Consider the following 21,196-nt stretch of genomic DNA (forward strand, 5'->3'; position numbering starts at 1 on the left):
GCTGGTATTCAGACCACAGTCCGTAACCATAATGCAGTGAAGTTAGAAATCAGTTCTAAAAATACCTAGAAAATGTATTTGTAAATTTAAAAATATACTTCTAAACCCATAGGTGAATGAAATAATCACAATAGAAATGAGGCTATCCTAGAACTAAATAATAATAATTCTAATGTTTTGAAACATCCAAACCACAAAATAAATCCAAAGAGAGGAGAAAATGAAGAGTGATTTCCAGGATATATTTTAAGTGGAAAAAAAAAAAGAGACTGAATAGTGTATGTAATATGCTTTTTTGGTGTAAGGGGGGAAATGCAAATGTGTGTGTGTGTGTGTGCGTGTGTGCGCGCACTCACGACAGAAGAAACAGAAGAGTGCTCGCTTCGGCAGCACATATACTAAAATTGGAACGATACAGAGATTAGCACGGCCCCTGCTCAAGGATGACACACAAATTTGTGAAGCGTTATATATTAAAAAAAAAAGAAGAAGAAACAGAGGGATAAACTAAAACCTAATAATGTTGATTACCTGGGACGGGGTGGGGGAAACAGAATGCCTGGCAAGAGGCAGGGATGGAAGTAAGGCTTCTTGGTAAAACACCCTGATGTAAATTTGACTTTAAAATTATATAAAGGGGCTCCTGGGTGGCTCAGTCGATTAAGCATCTGCCTTTGCCTTTGGCTCAGGTCGTGATCCCGGGGTCCTGGGATGGAGCCCCGAATTGGGCTCCCTGCTCAGCAGGGAGTCTGCTTCTCCCTCTCCCTCTGCCCCTGCTCCCCCTGCTTGTGCTCGCTCTGTCAAATAAATAAAATCTTCAAAAAAATAAAAATAAAATTATGTAAAATTTTTACTCATTAAAAATCAAAAAGAGGGTGCCTGGGTGGCTCAGTTGGTTAAGCGACTGCCTTCAGCTCAGGTCATGATCCCAGGGTCCTGGGATCGAGTCCCACATCGGGCTCCCGGCTCAGCGGGAAGCCTGCTTCTCCCTCTCCCACTCCCGCTGCTTGTGTTCCTGCTCTCTCTGTCTCTGTCAAATAAATAAATAAATAAATAAAAATCTTAAAATAAATAAATAAATAAATAAATAAAAATCAAAAAGAAACTGGAGAATATAATTATGTTCATTCATTTCCACATACTGACAAACATACTGCATAACCACAACTGACAAACCTCTGGTAAGACTAAGAAAAAAAAAAAAAGGGCACAAACGATATTAAGATTTAAGAATGAAAAGACAGGGGCACCTGGGTGGCTCAGTCAGTTAAGCGGCTGCCTTCGGCTCAGGTCATGATCCCAGGGTACTGGGATCGAGCCCCGCATTGGACTCCCTGCTCGGTGGAGAGCCTGCTTCTCCCTCCCCCTCTGTCTGTCGCTCTGCCTACTTAGGCTCGCTCTCTCTCTCTGTTAAATAAATAAATAAAAATCTTAGGAAAAAAAAAAGAATGAAAAGACAGGGGCGCCTGGGTGGCACAGTCGGTTAAGCATCCGACTCTTGGTTTCGGCTTGGGTCCCGACCTTGGGGTCATGGGATTGAGCCCTGCGTCTGGCTCAGCACCAAGTCGGCCTGGGAATCTCTCTCCCTCTCCCTCTGCCCCTTCCGCTCCTTCTCTCTCTCTCTCAAATAAATAAATCTTAAAAAAATTTAAAAAATGAAAAGACAGACATAACCACAGATAATGGCAGATATTAACTGGTAGTTTAACATCTTCCCACACCAAATACACCAGGCCCAGGTGGCTCTGGGGGCAAGTCCTACCAAACATTCAAGAATTCAGGTAATTCCAATCTTACAGGAACTTCCAGATACCAGAAAAAGGGAATGCTCTCACTCACTTTACAAGGCTAGCAAACTGACACTAGGCAAAGATAGTAGAGGAAAGCCACATCTCACTCTCAAATACAGATGTAAAAATCCTGAAGAAAATACTACCAATCAAGTCCAGCAGTAAGAAACATGCTGGTTTCACCCCAGCAGGCAAACCGGGTTAATGCTACAATGTTGTATTAGAAAATCCCTTAAAATACCCCATCATCAGCTTAACAGGTGCCAAGGGGGAAAAAAACAGAGCTCCGTAAAGGCAGAAAAGGAGTTTGATATCATTCAACATCCACTTAGGCCAAAACAAACATGCACTAGAACTGTGCCTACACAAAACCTAAAGTAAACCTAATACTTCGTGGTGTAATACGGAAAACATGGTGCTTTCTCAAGTATAACTCCTGGGCCCCACCCCGCACCCCCTGAATCAGAAACTCCAGGCTTGACGCCAGGGAACTTGTCTTTTGGGAAACGCCCTCAGGTGATCCCGAGGCGGCCGGCTACCCAAAGTCAAAGCGCCAGTGACAGAGCCTGGGAGCTCGCCGCAACTGAAGCCGGCTCTCCCGCCCGGCAGACCCACTGAGTCGGAATCTGTTTGGACCTGAAGTGCGGGTTGTTCTGGGCTTACCCAGGTTGGAGACACGCTCCTATAGCAGCTGTTCTCGAGCTGAGCGGCAGGCGGAGCACTGCACAAAATGCACACCTTTGATCTCCCCCAAGATTAAGTACATCTGAACGTCAGTGGGTGGGGCCGGGGCAGCAGGTCTTTAAAGCTCCCAGGTGATTCTAATGAGAGCCACCGTGGCAAACCACTGATCTGCAGTATTCCAGCACATGGAAACTTCTATTTAGGGACTCCGCACCCTCTTGGGTGAGCCAGAGAGGAAGGGCGCAATCCTCGAGTTCTTTGCAGATACTGGTACCCAAGAAAAAAGCCTGCATTTCACATATATACCACTGGCGAATTCTTCAAACTGCTTACCAAACTGGAGCAGAGGGAAGAATGGTCTTCAGGAAAGTGGGGATGTTGTGAGGATTCAAATGGGATGTGCATAATCCCAACGGGCAAAGGGTTTGCCACAGGTTACACGGATCGTTAATGCAAGTTATTACTGAGGCGACCCCGGCTCTAACTGCTCTTCAGGCACTGACAGCAAATCTGATGACATCATCAGCAAATCAAGGCCAGGATGTATCTCTCAAAGCTGTGCTGTCCAACACGGGGGCCACTAGTCCACGTAGCCCCTGCACACTTGAAATACGGCTAGTCCCACTTGAGGGGTGCTGTAAATGTAAAGTATGTGCCAGATGTTCACAACTTCATACAAAAAAAGGGGAGGGGAGACCACTCACTAATCATTACACTGATTGCATGTTGAAATGATAATATTTTGGATCTACTAGGTTAAATATATTATAAAAATTGACTTCATCTGTTTCTCTTTCAATGCGGCTACTAGGAACATGGGTTACACATGTGGCTCGAATTATCTTTCTAATGGACCACAGGGTCTCAAAGGATCATGGGGAAGCCAGGATGTGAACTATTACTTAAACCAGCCTTTTCAAACTTTAATGTACATACAGATCACCTAGGGGTGTCATTAAAATGCAGATTCTTGGCTGGGTAGATCTGAGGGGCCTCAAATTCTGCATTTCTCCTAAGCTCCCAGGAGCCGAGGAAGGGCAGGAGCATCTGGACAATTAGCAACAAGGAAAAACTGTTTTGTGGCACAGAGGTGATGGGGAGCTCTGGAGAAATGATCATGTCATGTCAGAGCTGATAACAGTAAAGAAAGGAAATGGCCAGCAGGGTTGCACTCAGCCTCAACTTTAAAAACTCAGCTGTTCGGCCTCACAGCAAGAACTACAAAGAGGTGAGGGCCAGCTCCAATTGCCCTCCACCTGGGGACTCCCTTTCTCTCTCAGATGTGGAAGTATCAGTGTGGGCAAGGAACACGTCAGGACCAGAAAGCTCAAAACGGAATGTCCACTGAGCTTTCGCATATCCTGCCCGCCACATAACTAGTGTCAAGGGCAGTGGTCTCCTTGGGTCTCCCTGAAACCAAGTGCGGATCTTCCTTGTCACTGTGACCCACCCAGTACTACTGACAAGCATGGCTGGGGGTCACTGTCCCGCAGGTGCATTTCTTCTTTTAGCAAAACAGCTCAGGTCAATTCCAGGACTGCTGGAACGAACCCTGACAGCACAGTCCCTGTTCTCCTGAGTCCCCACCTAAGTCACCTCGGGGCCGAAAAGGAACTTAAGGCTCAGACGAGGGCATTTCAAGCACCACCATCTGATGCCACGAATCCCCTTTATGGCCACCTCGGCCTCAAGAGCTCCCTGAAGGGGAAAGCATGGTGCCGTGACGTAGCAGCCCGTTCCGTTTTAAGAGGCTCTGGGAAACAATGCTTCCTTCTCACGGAAAGCCCAAGGACATGATATCAATATAGAACAATTATCACAAGTTAATGAAAGGACATCACTGTGTTGTCAAGGTCTGTAGGCAAGGGAATGAGAACAGAATGAGTTACAAACAAGTTACTTTTATTTTTACTTCCAATTATTACCCTTCAACTTCCCTTACCCCTTCCCACCCCCAAACATACCAACAAGCAAAACAAAAATGAACCTATTCTACAACTGCTCATGACAATAGTCCAAAAATCCAGAGGCTGGGAATGCAACGTGTAAGACCTCTCCCATCACTGGACTCAAAGAACTTTCTTATTCATCTGCTAACTGACCACAACAAGGAAGGCTGAGCATGAGCTCCATTTCATCTTGCAGTCAGGGGATATGGTCTCTCTACATACAACCGAATTTGCTGAAATGGACACATCCAAACAACTCTGAACTATCCCTTCCTTGTCCAGCTCAAGTCAAAGAGCATGTACTAAATGTCTACTGTGTGTGGAGGGCCATGTTAGGTTTCACCTGCCCAGGAAAAAACGTCTCCAACCTCAGCCCCTTTCTGCACAAGCTTGGAAGATGAAACAAGTAATGCTGAAATATGCAGGTATTACATATCAAGACAAAGAGGGGAGACGAGTACTCGACATTTCAAAGAGCTACTTACGGAGTCATTTCAAGATACTGAGAAACAAGTTCAAATAATGAGAAAACAGCACTCTGTTTTGGTTCTGTTGGAACAAGAAAGGCAGCATAGACCTGGAGAGCAATGAAGGCCCTGTATTTCTTCCCATCCTAAGCCCCTGAGTAGAGCATCCAGTCTAGTATGGATGGAGGAGCTTGGCAGGGCCTCAAGCTGCACTGAGGAGCTAATGTAAGGTGTTGATTTGAAAAAGGAAAGATTTTCATTCTGAAACACTGCAGAAAAAGGCAGGCAATATTCCCTGGTGCAAGAGATTGCCTTGCTATTGCCCTGTCATTGTTGGTTATGCAGTACTACCATTTTAGGAATCAATAGAATGGAAGCTCGTAAGTACCAATGGCTTCAGGTCCATTTGAGAGAGGCAATCAAACACGTGCGTATTTCAATGCTGACAGAAGAGGGAGAGCAAGGCAGAGAGGCTGCACCTACAGCTATGGGGGAGGGGGGCCAAGGGCAGGAAGGACCCTGCTCTCTTACACCAGTTCTCCAAATAGCCACGGCCTATATAATACATGAATGCAATAATAACGCTGCACAGCCTACAAAGGGGTACTGATGTACATTTGATTCTTTGGAAAGCTCTGGGAGCTTGGCGGGGCTCACTGCTCTGTCTTACAAATGGAGGCGGCAGCAGCAGTGAGGTAAAATGACTTATCCAATGTCACGGAGTTAAGAAGGGGCAGAAATGGGACTTGAACCTGGCTTCCAGAATCCAAACTCAGGAAGCTTTCGGCCACCTCACACAAAGAGCTCCTTTACCATTTCTTGTTCCTCAGAAACAGAAAGAAAGCGCTAGTGCATGATGCCAATGTTCTAAACAGGTGCCCACTGCATTCTTAAACAGAAAAGGATGAGACTGTCTAGGTGCTCAGGTGGAAAAACACATTGTAAACATTTAACGTGAAGAACTGTCCTCCAACTACAGGATGGCAACTGGATCTCACCTGACTGACTCCAACTGGGTCTCCTGGTACCCTCCTGCTTTCAAAGCAGAGGAACTGGAAGAAGGCCTTTCTTGCTCTAGTCATGTTTGTAGAAACAAACAAAATATGGTCTCAAGTAATTTCTGAGTCCAAATAGTAAAAGGGAAAATCACGCTTACTGGACGTCCAAAAGTGTATTAGGACATGTCTAGAATCATTCTTTTTCTTTGAAAGCAAACAAGGGGGGGGCCCTGGGTGAAGTGTCAGACTCTTGATTTCTGCTCAGGTCATGATCTCAGGGTCCTGGGATTGAGCCTCCTGTCAGGTTCCACGCTCAGCAGGGAGTCTGCCTGGGATTCTCTCTCCCTCTCCCTCTCCCTTTGCCCCTCCCCCTATTTGCATGCTCTCTCTCTCTCTCTCTCTCTCTCTCAAATAAATCTTTAAAAGCAAACAAGGGAGTTCCATGTAGTCCTAGTCAGTAACAGTTAACTTTTCTTGAGTGTGTGCTATGTGCAAGACACTATTCTAAGCACTGGACATAGATTAGCATTCAGTCTGGCCAACAACCCTTTGAGGCAGGTACTATGCGTATTATTATTTTCATTTTACAGGTAAGGACACTGAGGCACAGGGGTAAGTAACTCACCCAAAGTCACACAGGTAATATTAGAGCCAGGATTCAAATCTAGGGTCAACACCTTACAGGCAAATGGCAGCCCCTGTCCCTCCCCCATCTGCCAAAAAAGAATAATGAACTGAGAAACTAGAAAATAAAGAAAGCAGAACTTCAAAGAGGTCAGATGCAGGGAAGGGAAATTACTAAATAATGAAAGCAACCTCTTATTCTTCTATAAAATGAAAAAAACTTTAGAAATAAGAAACTCTGGCCTTTGAAATCCTTTGGCCACCAGTTCAAAATGTTGCCTACTAAGCCTTGAAGAGGCTCTGCTTTTCTCTTGATTTTGGAGCCCTCAATGAGAGCAAGAACCACATGTTCTTTCAGTGGTTTTTAAAGTAACTACATTTTGTTAATCCTCCTTTCATTTTGGAACAAAGAATATTTGAGTATTTGTTTATACGTTTAGTCATTTTTTAGAACCTGTAAAAATGAAAAAATTTGCTTTGAAGCCATTGAACATACAGAATATGAGAGAAGAGGTACTAAACTTGTATAGTAAGCCACCATGCATGCCATTTTACTACCGCTTTAGTTTTTAAGAAGTTGAATGCTTCTTTACGCTACAGCTAACATCAAAATGAACTCGTTTCTTTACAAACCACACAACCCAAAGACTGACAATGGTTTCAGATGGTAGGTTCTCAGTACAAACCAGAGTGCAGGAAAAGAAATCGCTGCCTAAGGTAGCCTGAGGCAGGCAGACACTGACATGAAATCAACAAGGAATACTGAGCTCAGCAGAGCCTTCTGTAGCTAGAGCAAGGGAACTACTGAGACAGGGAGCGACTGGAAGACCACCTCCCTAGGTGTTTGAAAGCACTTACTGTTTGCATGTAAGAGAAAAAAATGCAAGTAAAAATGAGGCTAGGATGAATTTATGATCCAAGAGGTAATCGCCAGAGAAATGAGGACTCCATAGAATCTCTTTGATTTAGACAGATTTACTTTTGGATTTCATTATTTGCTTTAATGGAGCAGCAGCTGACACTCTTAAAACTAACAATTCAATGTAATTCCCAAGTCACTCTCAAACATGCCAGCCTGTTTTATTGACATCATAGAGTTTCAGAGCTCTATTTTTCCGCATAGTGCTCATCTCCACTAGAAAATATATCATTGCTTTTTTTTTTTTTATTCTCTGCTTCCCCACACATAAGTTCTGTAAGGCAGGGACTTAGTGGTGCTGTCTGCTGTCTTCTCGGTGTTTGGCACGCTGCAGGTACACTATGGGCATTCTGGGTATAATGGGTAAATGAAGCCGCTGACAACCTGATAAATATAAGTTAGAACTTTAAGGTAAGGAGACCCAACTGTTTAAAAGCATTTAATAACTAGAATCTAAACGCCCCAATGAATCTTCTCTACTTTCACTGGTTTGAATCTACTCCATGGTGTGGAATCTCTCAAGGATAGATATGGTTTTGTGAAACTGCCAAAAGCCATTGAGTCAAATCTGGTGAGCAATAAGTGATCGTGCCCAAAATATATGTTGGATGAAAGCAAAATGTGTTTATAAATTAACACGCCTAATTGCCTTATTTGGCTGGTAAACTGGTTTTGAAGGAAATTCAAAATGGTTTGAACTAAAGCAAAATCACTGGCTCGATCTCAAGGCTCTAAGGTGGATACTTTACAAGGAACAAAACTAAGCTGCGATAAAAAAAAAAAAAAGTACCCGGGTTAGGCAGAGGCCAAGATACTCCCCCAGAGACCTGACTTGTGATGTTAGCTTTGCCATCAGGTTGCCCCAAATCTTGGGTCATATTATTACAATATTATACAGCGTTACACTCTCTGGGCCTCAGTTTCCCCATCCTGGAAACGAACAACTAAGAACTTCAAGGTCCCAGTCAATTCTAATATGCCACGATTTCATTCTTGTGAAGGTCTATTATGTCTACTTAAAAACCAGTCACAATTCACTACACCTCATACTTAGTATGCGTCTATAAAGCCCATAATATAATCTTTGCGGCAGATTCATTTCATATTTGCTTAGGCAAAAACTAAAATTAGTTTTCACTTCCTGAGCGCAGCAAGACAGTTAAGGGAGGCAACCCGGCAAAGGGCGCTTGCTCGTGCCTGTGCATACTTCCGACTGCGTATCAGGGAACTAACCGTTCCCTCTCAGATCTTCTCTCAACTGTTGCAAGAGCAGAAAACCTCCCGTGCGTGACACCGAAACTCTGTTAGAGAGACCCCATGGGGCTTCCTGGCCAGCGCCGGGCTGCGGCCGCTCCGCAGGACCCACTGGGGATGCGGCGGGCACCCACCCCAGGCGGAGGGCCAAGGCGAGGACCAGCCGCCGCGCGTCGCCTGGGAGGCAGGACGGCCGCCCAGCCGGCTCGCCGCTCCAGGACGGGGAAGCAAAGTCCGGGGAGCGGCCGCGACGCCCCCAGAGTTCCCCCCTCGGCCCCGATCCCCGTCCCGACCTTCGCCCGTCGCCGGCCTGGGACCTTGGGCGGGGAGAACAGGAGGAAGCCAGAGGCACCTGCCTGCGGCTGCCCGGCCTCACTCAGCCCTGGCCGGCAGGGACAGCGAGGCGCTCGGGCGAACCGCCCCCCCCCCACACACCCGCGGGTGCAGCGAGGACCCGCCGGACCCGTCGGCCCGGGGAGTCCCAACTTCCTCCTGCCGGCTCTCCCACCACAGGTCCCCGCAGCGCCCGGCTCAGAGCCAGGCCAGCCGCGAGCGCGCACCCACCTCGGGCTCCGGGCACCACCGCCGTTGCCAGGCTGCTCGGCTCCCGGGCCCCGCTCCGCCCCCTCCAGGGCCCGCCCCCTGCGGCCTCCCCGCCTCTGGCCACCGCCCGCCGCCCTCCTCCCCGTGCCGGTTGGTGGGGGTGCATCACGTGACATGGGTGAGGCGGGCGGAAGGCGCCGTGAAAGCCTCGGCAGCCGCCCCGAGGGGCGGGGCTCTTCACCCGGGAGGCTGCTGGGAAGCCCTCTTTGAAAGGTCCGGCACGTGGAGGCATCTGGAAGTTGTAGTTCTAAATACGATGCCAGTGGGCAGGGCCCAGATGCTAGGAGCCGCCCCTGTGAGGGAAGTTGGAGTAGAAGCCGGACGGAGGCTGCTGGGAAGCGTAGTCCCAGGACTCCTCTGTGTCCCATTGTTTTTTCCAATAAAGGGGAAATACAGAGGGGAAACTTCTCTAGATAAAACTTTAGCGGATGTCACTAAATGGAGCTGTTATTGGGCACATAGGGTGGGCTGCGGGAAGTTGAGATACTATAAGGGAAAAAAAAAAGAAATTTCACTGACTGTGGCACAGAATCTACAGTTCACAAACCGAATGAACAGCTGAGGTGTACTTCGTGCTGTGCCAGCATCTTTCCAAGAACTCTCTTGAGACTTAGTGAAAGGAAACATTTCAGGACGAAGTTCCTTCTGCTTTTCTGAGGTTTGGGGCAGGCGACCATTAGCACAGTAAAAAGAAAGGAAAAGGAAAAAGAAAACGGAAGACATCTTCAAGAAGAGAATTCCATGTGTAATCAAATAAAACAAGCTTAATGTGACACATAGAAGAATAGGTGTAATATTCCTTGTGCTGCATAATAATTATATATATAATATATAATATATATAAGCAGTTCAAGTAAATGAAGGTAAATAGGAGGACTTCAACATCTTTTTTTTGTTAGTACTCCAGCATCTAAAAAAATTGTTTTACCTGATACCAGTGTGTGTATTCATATGTATTTATATACAATCGTATATCACTATATGTATACACACTATACACACAAATGCACACACACACACACACACACTAAACCTACTGCAGAATCCAGACTTCTTAAATGAGTAACAAGCCCTTCAGACTCCAACCCACCTACTCTCCCAATGTGCCTCTTCTCTCTCCTCGCCCCAAATTCTGGTCTAATCACAGAGAACTTCTTTCTCTTCTCTGGATGCACCATGTTCTTTCCTTCTTCCAGCCCTTTGCACTTGCTGTTTCTTTCTCCTGGATTGGCCAAACTCCTGGAAGGGCGGCAGAATAGCACTTATTCCTGGGCCAGGAAGAATTAGCCCTCGCAGAGCCCTTCTCATCGCCCTGATGTCATCATTTGCTTACATGTCAGCCTGCCAATTCCCCTCCCCAGACTGTGAACTCCTTTGAATCACATTCACTTTTGTACTGGATTGCAAAGAGTGCTCAGTAAATGCTTCTTGATTGCATGCATTGCATGCTGAGCAGTTCCCTTGGGGGCTACTGAATAATCTGTGAGTCTTGGAGCAGAGGGAGAGGGGAAAATGTGGACTGAGAGAGGGCAGCAGCTGGGGGTGGGGGAGACCTTGCATGCTCAGGCACTGTATTCAAGGATGAGGCTGAAGCCCTCTGCTCAACCAGGGGATGGGAGCTGCAGAGCAGACACACTTCTCATCCTAAGGAGGTTAGCCCAGCTCCAGCTCTGAAGGACACAGCTCAGGCAGAAAGGCCCAGTAAAGAAGACCAGTCTCTGGCCTGTGGAAGGCAGACAGTGGCCCCAGCCTCACAGTGTAGGTGCGAGGATCAAGTAAAAGAAGAGGTGAAAGCACTTTGAAAACTGTAAACATTGAGCACTACAGGGGAATGGCCACCTGGCCATGGGTGGCCACCTGGCCAATCTTTTTTTAAAAGATTTTATTTATTTATTTATTTATTTATTTATTTATTTATTTATTTATTTATTTATTTAGAGAGCACATGTGCAAGCAGAGGGAGGGTCAGAGGGAGAGAGAGAATCTCAAGCAGGCTCCCCGCAGAGCACAGAGCCCGAAGTGGGGCTTGATCTCATGACCCTGAGACCATGACCTGAGCTGAAATCAAGAGTTGGATGCTTAACCAACTGAGCCACCCAGGCTCTTAACCCCTCCCCCGTTTGAAAAAATATTTATTTATTTGAGAGAGAAAGAGAGAGAGAGACACAAGCAGGAGGGGCAGAGGGAGAGGGAAAGAGAAACTCAAGCAGACTCTGCACCAAGTGCACAGCCTGACATGAGGACTGATCCTAGGACCATGAGATCATCAAGACCTGAGCTAAAATCAGGAGTCGGCCACTTAACCAACTGCACCACTCAGGCCCCTCAGATCTTTGTATTCTCAACCGAGTCCTGTGCTCTCTCAGGCCAGAGCTGCATCTCATAGTTCGAAGTATGTGTGTGAGTATCTGTGTGTGTGTGTTGGGGGTTCTTCAGGCTTCCCTGCATTTTACACACACACACAGAGTCAGGCACACACATACACGGGCACACACACACACACACCAAATGCAGAGGAACCTGTGGGGAGATGGCTGGCTCTGGGACAATAGGGAAGGGACAGCAATAGATGTGATATAATGCTGCTTCTTCGATAACCTTTCTGGGCAGGACATCCTTCACCCATCCTCCCCCCCAGGGTCCTCCAGCTTTGGCTAAGGTACAAGCTGGAGGTGCCTCCTGTCCCCTGGGGATTCATCCTGTTCTCCCAAGTTTGGCCAAGGGGAGCAGGCAGGACCAGGAGGGGTCTATATCCGTGGCCCGGCTAGGTGTACCCTCACCCCCACTCCCAGCCTCCTGGGTGAGAAGCAGGCCTGAGGAAGGCAAAGTTCTGTTTCCTGATTCTCTCCCTTAGCATCCTCACACATGGGCCCAATGCTGGTGCTCTACCCTCCCAGTTCTCACTCCCACTGCTGGCTGGGGACTGCGACCACCTTGTTCTACCAGGTTCATTACACTGAACCCAGGGTGGAGGAGGGGAAGGGGCATCTTTATAAGGAGGAGGCTGTTGGCCTTGGGAAAGTTACTTCTAATCATTAGCTGCTGCCTCTGCTAAAAGGAGTCAAATGCCACTTCTCACGGTCGCTGTGTCCTAGCATAGTAAGGATCCAGGTGAAGGTGGTGTCTAGAATGTCAAGGCAGTAGTGTTCCTAAGCTGACAACTTGGCTGATGGGAAGAGAGGTGGGAGAATGCAGGAGCAAGCTCCTGGGCATCCCAGCTCTTCCATTTGTTTGTTAGGTGTGTGACTTTGGGGAAGTACATCTCTCTAAACCTCAATTTCCTCATCTGGGAAATGGGGATATTAAGTATCTACTTTATAAGCTTATTGTAAGTGGCTCCACCACCCTCCTCCTTACCCCCACTCTTCTTTCTTTCTTTCTTTCTTTCTTTCTTTCTTTCTTTCTTTCTTTCTTTCTTTCCTCTTTCTTCTTTCCCCACTCTTTTTATTTAAAAAGTAGCCTAAGCAGAAGAATGCAGCCACTTTGGAAAACAGTTTGACAGTGATTTATAAAGTTAAAAGTACACAGGACCCAGCAATACCACTCCTAGCTATTTATCCAAGAGACATGGCAGTGTATGTTCACAAAAAGACTTGTATGCAAATATTCATAGAAGCTTTTTAAAATAGTAGTCAAAAAGATAAACAATTCAAATTCCCATCAGCTGATGAATGGCTGAACAGTGATATGTGCGTACGATGGAATACTACTGAGCAATACAAAGGAAGAACCATTGATACATGCTACAACATGAATGAAGCCCCCAAATCTTATGTTGAATGAAATCAACAATACACAAAATATTACATACTGTATTATTCCATTTATATTACATTTGGAAAAGGGCAAAACTATAGTGATAGAAAGCAGATTTGTGGTTGGCTGGAACCAGAGATGTGGGAAGGGTATTGACTGCAAAGGGGCAAGAGGGAAGTTTTAGGGGTGAGGGGAATGTTCTATATTTTGTGATGGTGATTACGTGACTGTATACAATTGCCCAGACTCATTAAACTCCAAACATTAAATGAGTGAATTTCATTGTGGGTAGGTTATACTCGATATAGGTTATATTCGATAAAGCTGAGGTTTAGAGGGGTGTGGGCAGGAGAGTGAGTAGCCTCCGGTAAGTTTGTGGAAACTGCCCAGAATTGTCAATCTGTTTGTGTTTGGTTGGTTGGTTGGTTGTTTTTAAGAGGCCCAGTATTTTGAAGGGGAGAAGGTGGTGAAGCTTGCCCTACACATACCAAGCATGTGCTACAAGGTAAGAGATTTGGTGGAGCTAGGGAAAAGCCCCACGAGGAGAAGATGGTGGTCAAGCCCCCTGGGTGGGGGGCCAGGAGTGCTTACCTGGGAGCCGAGTCTGGACAGCGAGAGCACGACACTTGTAGACTCTAGAAACCAGAAGTTTCCCCCATCTTCTCTCTGGAAAATGCCAGTGACCTATGAGCATGCACCCGGAGGGGCTCCAGAACACCAAGGGTCAAGCTGGACTCTGTTCACGTGCAGATGAGACTGCTATTGCCTGTTGCTGGTGTTTCCCTTCTACTTTATCATAGAGCTCAGTGTTGAGTTTGGGGCCTCCTTGGAGAGGTCCCGCTGGTCAGCAGCGTCTATTTTCCCAGGTGCTGGGTGGAAGTTCCAGCCAAGTAGTGGGACATAAAAACACACACAAAGAGAAATGCAGATTTTTAAAATTTTTTCTCCCAGGGCCTCTTGGACACAGGGGCCAGACATGCAGAGATTATTGTTATGACATCACAGTATTTCCAAGGGCCAGGTTTGTTTGTCTCCCTCATCACTAGATAAATGTAGGGTGTTTAGGGATGACTTTGAGGTCTAGTCTACAAGCAGTCTGGTGAGAAAATTGCCCCAGGCTCCAGTCATATTACAAATCAAACCAAAGCAACTCAGAAGAAAGACCAGCTCACAAGATGCCTACCCTCTGTCTCCAATTATGAGGTTTTTTTAAATCTCAGTTTCTTACACTAAAAATTTTTTTGAGGAAGGAAGCCCTATGAGGAACTGTTCCATGATACATTCGAGTGTGTTTTACTCAAAATAGATTTTTTTTTAATTCTATTTATTTGAGAGAGAGAGAGGAAGAGAGACATAGAGAGCACGAGCAGGAGGAGGGGCAGAAGGAGAGGGAGAAGCAGACTCTCCGCTGAGCAGGGAGCCTGATGTGGGACTCTATCCCAGGACCCTGGGATCATGACCTGAGCCAAAAGCAGACGCCCAACCAACTGAGCCACTCAGGCACCCTCAAAATAGGTTTTTAAAAAGAGCTTTATCTTTGACTTTGAGGGGGCTGCCTGACTCATGTTGAGGTGAATAGTATGCTACTTAGCAAACTCTGAAAGATTTAGAGACCCAACATTAAACTTGAAAGAGAATATATGAGAAAGGGAGAAATGAAAGGAAAAAACCTGAACGTCAGCAAATATTTGTAGAGCATGAATGACATTTTGTTATTTAGATTAATCAGTCAAAAAGAATAAAATACTTAGGAGTAAACTTAACCAAAGAGATAAAAGATTTGTACACTGAAAACTACAAAACATTGCTGAAAACAATTGAAGACACAAATAGATCAAAAGACATCCCATGTTCATTCATTCAAAGATGTGATATTGTTAAAATATCAATACTACCCAAAGCGATCCCAAGATTTGGTACAATCTCTATCAAAACCCCAATCGTGTTTGTTTTGCAGAAATAGAAAAATCCATCCTAAAATGTACATGGCATCTCTAGGGTCCCCAGATAGCTAAAACAATCTTGAAAAAAAAAAGAAAAACGTTGGAGGTGTCACACTTCCCGATTTCAAAACTTATTACATAGCTATAGTAAGCAAAACAGTGTGGTACTGGTATAAAGAAAACATATAGACCAATTGTACAAAATAGAGAACCCAGGAATAAACCTTGACATTTATGGTCAAATGATTTTTGATAAGGGCACCAAGACCATTCAATAGAGAAAGGACAATCTTTTCAATAAATGGTGTTGGGAAAACTGGATATCCACATGCAAAAGGATAAAACTGGTTGCTTACCTGACACCATATACAAACAATTAACTCAAAATGGAGTAAAGACCTAAATGTAAGAGCTAAAACTGTAAAACTCTTAGGAAAACACTGGGGAAAACCTTCTTGACATCAGATTTAGCAATGATTTACTGGCTATGACACCAAAAGCTCAGGTAACAAATGTAAAAAAGAGATAATTAGACTACATCAAAATTAAAAACTTCTGTGCATCAAAGGACACAACCAACAGAGTGAAAAGGCAACCTATGGAATGGGAGAGAATATTTGCAAATCACATATCTGATGAAGGATTAATATCCGGAACGTATAAAGAGCTCTTACAACTCAATAACAAAAAAAAATCAAATAACCCAATTTAAAAAACCACCAAAGGGGGCACCTGGGTGGCATAGTCCGTTAAGTGCTCGACTCCTGGTTTCCGCTCAGCTCGTGCGTGATCTCCGGGTCGTGAGATAGAGCCCTGCGTTGAGCCCCACGTTGGGCTCCTTGCTCAACATGGAGTCTGCTGGAGAGTCTCTCCCTCTCCCTCTGCCCCTCCCGCTCTCTCTCTCTCAAATAAATAAATAAATCTTTTTTAAAAAAACCCAGCAAAGAACTGAAATTGACATTTCTCCAAAGAAGATATATAAATGGCCAATAATCACATGAAAAGGGGCTCAGCACCACCGATCATTAGGGAAGTGCAGATCAAAACTACAGTGTGATACCACCTCACACCCATTAGGATGGCTACTATCAAAAAAACAAAACCCCAGAACTAGAAAATAACAAGTGTTGGTGAGGCTGTGGAGGAATTGGAACTGTTGGTGGGAATGTGAAGTGTACAGCCACTGTGGAAAACAGCATGGTGGCTCCTCAAAAAATTAAACATAGAATGACTGTATGATCCAGCAAGTCCACTTCTGGGTGTGTACCCAAAGGAATTGAGAAAGCGGAGTTGCCAAGAGGTATTTGTACACCCATGTTCATAGCAGCATTGTTCACAATAGCCAAAAGATGGAAGCCACCCAAGTGTCCATTAATGGATGAATGGCTAAACAAAGTGTGGTCTATCCATACAATGGAATGTTATTCAGCCTTAGAAAGGAAGGAAATTTTGACACATGCTACAACATGGATGAATCTGGAGGACATTATGCTCAGTGGAAGAAACCAGCCACAAAAAATAAGTATGGTATGGTATGATTCCACTTATATGAGGCACCTAGACTAGTCAAATTCATAGAGACAGAAGAATGGCTGTTGCCAGGGCCTGGAGGGAATGGGATGGGAACTTGTTTAATGCGGACAGTGTTTCAGTTTTTCAAGACAAAAAGAATTCTGGAGATTGGTCATACAACAATGTAAATGTACTTAACACCAGTGAACTATAGACTTCAAACTGGTTAAGATGGTAAATTTGGTTATGTGTATTTTATCACAATTGTTTAGAAAGATTAATTAAGCCTCCACAATAGTCTGAACTAAGAGGACCAAAAACCTGGACTCCATAGTTCATCTCAGATGTGATTGTACCCTGCAAGCAGTCAGCCCCCACCTAGGACAGAAGGTCTCGTGTCCCACTTTAGAAACAAAGCCTCCCCCAGGGAGCCAGAAGTAAGCAATCGCCCAAGTCCCAGAAAAATGAGGGAAGCTAGAACACGGGTCTTTTCCAAAATAAACACTACCACCTCTTCTTTGTGTCACTGCCAAAAACTCATGGGAGTTGTTGGGGAGGTTCCTTTCCCAGCATGCCTTCCTAAACCCTTCCTCTCCACTCAGAAGAAAATATCCCCGAAAGAGCTGGGGTGTGCAGGGGAGCAGGATGCAATGGAATTGCCCTAGAAACTGCCTCCTAGGGGCTCCTGGGTGGCTCAGTCGGTTAAGCGTCTGCCTTCAGCTCAGGTCATGATCTCGGGGTCCTGGGATCAAGCCCAGTATCAGGCTCCCTCCCCCTCTGCTCTTCACCCCTGCTTGATCTCTCTCTCAAATAAATAAATAAATAAATGAGCTTAAAAAAAAAAAAACCTGCCTAATAAAAAAAAAAATGAGCTTAAAAAAAAAAAAAAAAAAACGCCTAATAGAAACACCCATCAGAGGTGGGGAGTTGGGGGTGAGTTCTTTCCAAATATGCCCCAGGGAGAGTCTGGAGAAAATGTTCCCTTTCCAGTTATAGCCTCCAGGGATCACTTCAAAGAAGTCATCCACCGATAGAAGGCCTGTGCACCCACCCAGAGAAGCCTATTAATCTTAGGAGTCTTCTGGATGGAGCCTTGGCCACTTCTCCAACTCCTAACCCCTGCCTCTGTCAGGCCCCGAGGGAGTAAAATACTTGATGTTTCTAGCGGCATTGTTTCTAGGGACAGCTGCAGACCACTCACCTGCCCTTCCTCAGCCATGGAGCTTATGGAAACAAAGCTGAAGTGCCTGGGAGTGAGAGGGTTGGCAACTTTTCAGACAGCTAATGGAGCTCCAAGAAAACCTTGGTCTCAGTGCTGCCTGGGGAAGCCCGCTTGGGCTAAGCTCCCCCTCCCCAATCCTGGACCTTCATCCCCTTTGCCCCTGCCCCCCAACACAGAACATTGCCTGTGCTCTCTCTCTCTCTTTTAATAGCTTCATTGACATAGTGTGTATACAATAAAATTCACCCATGTAAAGTGCACAAGTCAATGGTTTTTTTTTTTTTAGCATATTCACAGAGCTGTACAACCACCGCCCCTATCTAAATCCAGAACATTTCACCACTCCCCAGAGAAACCCCATACACAGGAGCAGCCATTCCCCATTTGTACCTCCTGACTATCCCGGGGCAACTACCACTCTACTGTCTCTCTCTATCGATTTGCCTGTTCTGGACATTTCATCTAAGCGAAATCCTACAATATGTGGCATTTTTTGTCTGGCTTCTTCCACCTAGCATCATGTTTTCAAGGTTCATCCATGTTGTAACATGAATCAGTACTTCGTTGTATATATACCAACATTTTGTTTATCCATTCATCCTTCAATGGACATTTGGGTTGTTTCTACCTTTTGGCTCTTATGAATGAATAATGCTTCTATGAACACTCATGTGCAAGTTTTAGTGTGGACCCATGTTTTCATTTTTCTTGGCTATACACCAGTAAAATTGTTGGATCATATGGTAACCCTATGTTTGGTGTTTGGAAGACCTGCCAGACCATTTCCCAAAGAGGCTGCACCATTTTACATTCCTTTTTATTCTCGCCATCCTAGTGGGTGTGAAGTGGTACCTCATTTTGATGTACGTCTGATGACTAATGACGGTGACCATATTTTCATTAGCTCACTGGCCATTTGCATATTATCTTTGGAGAAATGTCTATTCGGATCTTTTGCTCATTTTTGAAAACCGAGTTATGTGTCTTTCTATTGACGAGTTGTAAGAATTCTTTATATATTTTGGATTCGAGCCCACTATAGAGATATGATTTGCAAAAATTTTCTCCCATTCTGTGGATTGTATTTTCACTTTCTGGATGGTTTCTGTTGAAACACAAGTGTTTTTCACTTTAATGAAGTCTACTTTATTTGTTTTTTCTTTTGTTACTTGTGCTTTTGGTGCCATAATGAGGAAACCGTTGTCAAACCCAAGGCCATGAAGATTTACCACTGTTTTCTTCTAAGAGTTTTATAGTTTTAGCTCTTACATGGTGGTCTGTGGTCCACTTTGAGATAATTCTTGTGTATGGTGTGAGATAGGGGTCCAATTTCATACTTCCACTTGTGAAATACACAAAAATTACCTCAAAGTGGACCACAGACCTCCATGTACTATTTGTGGAAAGGACTGTTCTTTTCCCACCAGATAGTCTTGGCACTCTTGTTGAAAATCAATGACCACATGTGTGTGTATTTATTTCTGGCCTCTCAATTCTATTCAATTGATTCACACGTCTATCTTAATGCCAATACCATACTTCTTTCTTTTTCTTTTCTCTCTGGGTTTATTGGGAAGACCATCTTGGAAGGTCCCTAGTATATCCAGTGCTTTCAAGTTCTCCAACCACTCTCAACCCCTCTTGTTACCTGGTCTACATAACAACCTTCGGAGACAAATAAATAAAGTGATCCTCCCTCATTTACAGACGAGGAAACCAAGGCTCAGAGAGGCTGCGGGGAGCTCAACGTCACTGTACTGGTAGGTGGCAGAGCTGGGCACACAACCTCAGTTTCCAACGACAAAGCTCCCTCCTGGACAGTCACCGGTGTGACTTTGAAGACATGCTATTTGACTTTTTCAAATAAAGGCAGCTTCCAGCACTTCTTTCCCTGCCCCAGCTAGTTCATAAAGGTGTTGGTGTAGCTCATATAAAGAAAAACCTTTTATAAATTCTCAATGACTGAATACACGTGAGTAGTTATTTGTCGTGCATTTCTACAATCATCTGGAAATCATCTGGATCAGAGGTTGAAATAGGCCATTTCCCACATCTTCTCTGACATTGCAGCTATACTGAACAGGAGACTACTCTAACAATATCATTTCTCTTTCCCAGTGGAACAGTCACTCTGAGAGGGGTCGTCGTCCCAGTCGTGTTTGTTGTCCAGAAGGACCCCAATATCATGTGGTATCCCTTCAAGGAGGGACGCAAATACAGTATTCTTTTTTGACTCATAATATTGTACAGACACTGAGTTATGTTCCTAAATTAAATTAAACACTCTCAATAGCAGGCATTGAGTACCTCTGATGTTCTAAGCACAGTATGAGGTGCTAAGGGGCGACCCAGAGGAGATGAGGACACAGCCGAGACAGGCAAGAATTGACAGCTTTAAAAGGGACGACAAGCACTTAAAGGAATGTGCTTTTCCATTCAAATTGTGTGCCAGGACACAGACATGGTCCCCGGCACCACAGGTTAGGAGTGAGTAATAACTTACCAATGGATATGAACTCCCCCAAATAGCTCATCACAATCAGACTACAAGCCACGAAGGAAGGAGCATCCAGGACTCCTACAGCAGTGACCAGGGCACTGGGTCAGTCAGGCTGTTGGGGAGGTGTCCCTGAGAAGATCACATCTGAGCTGCCATGATGTAGTAACGAGTATTGTGGTCCAGATGTATAAACTCCCTTGGGAACCCAGAGGATGCATGGATGAAATCTTGGAGGAGGTGGGATATGTTTCACAGAGGCAGGGATGTTTGGGCTGGGCTTTGACCAACAAGTAAAAGTTTACCAGGTAGAAAAGGTGAGGAGGATCCCTCGAAGCTGGAGTTAGCACAGACAAATGCTAGGGTGACCACGGAAGACACGGTCCCCACCAGGATACTTGTGAAAGGGGGCACTATTCATTATTATGCTGGGACAACAAGCAGAAGCTTGGACTGTCTCTGGTAAACCTGGATGCAGGATCCCCCCCAGCCAAAGCACATAATGCCCAGTGTGCAGAGAGTATTTAGGGAACAGAGCAGTTAGAGTGTGGGATGGGGGGTGGAGGGAGGGATCAAGATGGAAGGTGAGTGCATTGCTTTGCTCCAGGCTGCCAGGCTGCCATAACAAAGTACAACACACTGAATTGCTTAAGCAACAGAAATTTACCCTCTCACAGTTCTGCAGGCCAGAAGTCTGAGATCAGGTTGTTGGCAGGGCTGTGCTCCTTCTCAAGGTCCTAGGGAATGAACTGTTCCGGACCTTCCTACTAGCTTCTGGTAGTTCCTTCGCTGGTGACAGCACAACTCGGATCTTCACATGCTGTTCTTCCTATGTGCTTGTCTCTGTGTTCAAATGTCCCTTTTTAAATGAGCACACCAGTCATATGGGATTAGGGTCCACCCTAATGACCTCATCTTAACTCGATCATCTGAAAAGACCCTCTTTCCAAATAAGGTCACATTCACAGGTACTGGGGT

General features: G+C 45.3%; 1 protein-coding gene and 1 non-coding gene across 2 annotated transcripts in view; one reads left to right on the top strand and one right to left on the bottom strand.

Annotated features, from left to right (window-relative positions):
• Positions 1 to 9,301, bottom strand: part of MTM1 (myotubularin 1) — a 94,775-nt gene extending 85,474 nt beyond the window's left edge. Inside the window, exon 1 of the mRNA XM_035011952.1 lies at positions 9,250 to 9,301. The gene's annotated coding sequence lies outside the window, so the exon portion shown is untranslated. The remainder of the gene's footprint in view (positions 1 to 9,249) is intronic.
• LOC118015267 lies at positions 375 to 478 on the top strand. Its single transcript, XR_004680598.1, has one exon. It is a non-coding gene; the product is annotated as a U6 spliceosomal RNA (small nuclear RNA).
• Positions 9,302 to 21,196: the final 11,895 nt, after the last annotated feature.

This window comes from Mirounga leonina, unplaced genomic scaffold, assembly GCF_011800145.1.
Source record: "Mirounga leonina isolate KUSES-001 unplaced genomic scaffold, KU_Mleo_1.0 Mir_101799, whole genome shotgun sequence".
Lineage (NCBI taxonomy): Eukaryota > Metazoa > Chordata > Mammalia > Carnivora > Phocidae > Mirounga > Mirounga leonina.